Source organism: Zeugodacus cucurbitae, unplaced genomic scaffold, assembly GCF_028554725.1.
Source record: "Zeugodacus cucurbitae isolate PBARC_wt_2022May unplaced genomic scaffold, idZeuCucr1.2 ctg00000065.1, whole genome shotgun sequence".
Classification (NCBI taxonomy): domain Eukaryota; kingdom Metazoa; phylum Arthropoda; class Insecta; order Diptera; family Tephritidae; genus Zeugodacus; species Zeugodacus cucurbitae.
In genome coordinates this window covers 55,001-57,500 of record NW_026530842.1, presented here as the reverse complement: position 1 = coordinate 57,500, position 2,500 = coordinate 55,001, and the positions used below count along the sequence as shown (strand labels likewise).

Genomic DNA, 2,500 nt, shown 5'->3' with positions numbered 1-2,500 from the left:
CCTGCGGAAGGATCATTATTGTGTTCCTATCCGTAAATATTATAAAAAAACAAACAAACAAACAAACAAACAAACAAACAAAAAAAGAATAAAAAAGAAAAATTATTTTCTTTTTTTTCTTTTCATTCATTTATTTGAATGTTTTTCTTTTTTTTCTTTTTTTTTTTACTCCTTGTATTGTAGTATAATGAAAATTATATCGCATACATTGTATTTGAACGCAACAAACCTTTAAACATATATAGTTGTACTTATTATTTATAAAAATAATATAAATGATAAGTTAATTTGTTCTCATTAACGTGTAATTCCTTAAAAATATATAGAAATTAAATAAAATGTAATAAAAAAGGAATTACTGTTTTTGTTGGACTAAGACATGCGCAACTTGTAAATGTTTGGGTTGAAAATTACAATTTATTGAAAGATGTTTTAAAATAATTTATATATTATATACGAAAACGAAATGTTATTCTTTCAATAAATTAAAAACTCTTGACGTTAAATTAAAATAAACAAAAAATTATCACTCTAAGCGGTGGATCACTCGGCTCATGGGTCGATGAAGAACGCAGCTAACTGTGCGTCATCGTGTGAACTGCAGGACACATGAACATCGACATTTTGAACGCATATTGCAGTCCATGCTGTTATGTACTTTAATTAATTTTAAAGTGCTGCTTGGACTACATATGGTTGAGGGTTGTAAGACTATGCTAAATTAGTTGCTTATTCTTTTAGTCAATTAAAAGAATTTAAGCACATGGTATATTACTGGATTGTATTTTTCAATCCATAATATTAATAGCATAAAAAGAAATATAGAAAATATATTCTTGAACACCTCATATTTGAACGAAATTTTATAATAAATAAGAATCTTAGTATTCCCAAAAACAATAAAATTTCAATATTATTATTTCAAATAATATATACATTTAGAGGAACGTCTAGCATAAAATATTATTTTATTCTAGGATTGCCTTAAATGTAAAAAACCAAGAAAATAATATTGTTGTTATAATGAAGTAAGTAGTACGGGATGAAAAGATTGAATATTTATTATTAAGAAAATTATATTGGTGTTAAGAAATAATTATGTATGTTTCTTTAAAATAGCAAAAAGCTAAAATATAAAATAAATATAAATATTTTTATACAACCTCAACTCATATGGGACTACCCCCTGAATTTAAGCATATTAATGAGGGGAGGAAAAGAAACTAACAAGGATTTTCTTAGTAGCGGCGAGCGAAAAGAAAATAGTTCAGCACTAAGTCACTTTGTCTATATGGCAAATGTGAGATGCAGTGTATGGAATATCTTAATATCTAGTATGAGAAATTAACGATTTAAGTCCTTCTTAAATGAGGCCATTTACCCATAGAGGGTGCCAGGCCCGTATAACGTTAATGATTACTAGAAAGATATTTCCAAAGAGTCGTGTTGCTTGATAGTGCAGCACTAAGTGGGTGGTAAACTCCATCTAAAACTAAATATAACCATGAGACCGATAGTAAACAAGTACCGTGAGGGAAAGTTGAAAAGAACTCTGAATAGAGAGTTAAATAGTACGTGAAACTGCTTAGAGGTTAAGCCCGATGAACCTGAATATCCATTATGAAAAATTCATCATTATAACTGTGATATTTATAATATTATAGTAATAGTGTGCATTTTTTTCATATAAGGACATTGTAATCTATTAACATAATAAAATATTTATCAAAAGATCATTGGTGTTAAGTTTATTCAAATTAATTTGCTTTTAGCTTATTAACATAGAATAAATACTGATGATTTGATAAAGTGTTGATAGATTTTACATATATAATGCTTAAATTCTTTTGAATTTTACAATAATATTATTATCATTGATTTTAATATTAATTGTATGCATTTATATGATTAACAATGCGAAAGATTCAGGATACCTTCGGGACCCGTCTTGAAACACGGACCAAGGAGTCTAACATATGTGCAAGTCATTGGGTTATATTAAACCTAATGGCGAAATTAACTTAACTTTTATATAATGGGATTAATTTTTAGTGAAATATTTTACTATTAATTCAATCCCGGGGCGTTCCATATAGTTATGTATAATGATAATTTATTATTATTTATACCTCTAACTGGAGCGTACCTTGAGCATATATGCTGTGACCCGAAAGATGGTGAACTATACTTGATCAGGTTGAAGTCAGGGGAAACCCTGATGGAAGACCGAAACAGTTCTGACGTGCAAATCGATTGTCAGAATTGAGTATAGGGGCGAAAGACCAATCGAACCATCTAGTAGCTGGTTCCCTCCGAAGTTTCCCTCAGGATAGCTGGTGCATTTAAATATTATGTAAAATAATCTTATCTGGTAAAGCGAATGATTAGAGGCCTTAGGGTCGAAACGACCTTAACCTATTCTCAAACTTTAAATGGGTAAGAACCTCACCTTTCTTGATATGAAGGTTGAGGTTATGATATAATGTGCCCAGTGGGCCAC

At 29.3% G+C, this 2,500-nt stretch overlaps 3 non-coding genes across 3 annotated transcripts in view; all 3 read left to right on the top strand.

Annotated features, from left to right (window-relative positions):
- Positions 1-18, top strand: part of LOC128923836 (small subunit ribosomal RNA) — a 1,990-nt gene extending 1,972 nt beyond the window's left edge. Inside the window, exon 1 of the ribosomal RNA XR_008472560.1 lies at positions 1-18. This exon is cut by the window's left edge and continues 1,972 nt beyond it. This is a non-coding gene — a ribosomal RNA (small subunit ribosomal RNA).
- A 509-nt stretch (positions 19-527) lies between these two features.
- LOC128923847 (5.8S ribosomal RNA) lies at positions 528-706 on the top strand. Its single transcript, XR_008472570.1, has one exon. It is a non-coding gene; the product is annotated as a 5.8S ribosomal RNA (ribosomal RNA).
- Positions 707-1,159: 453 nt separating this feature from the next.
- The window catches only part of LOC128923842 (large subunit ribosomal RNA), a 3,984-nt gene continuing 2,643 nt past the window's right edge, over positions 1,160-2,500 (top strand). Inside the window, exon 1 of the ribosomal RNA XR_008472566.1 lies at positions 1,160-2,500. This exon is cut by the window's right edge and continues 2,643 nt beyond it. This is a non-coding gene — a ribosomal RNA (large subunit ribosomal RNA).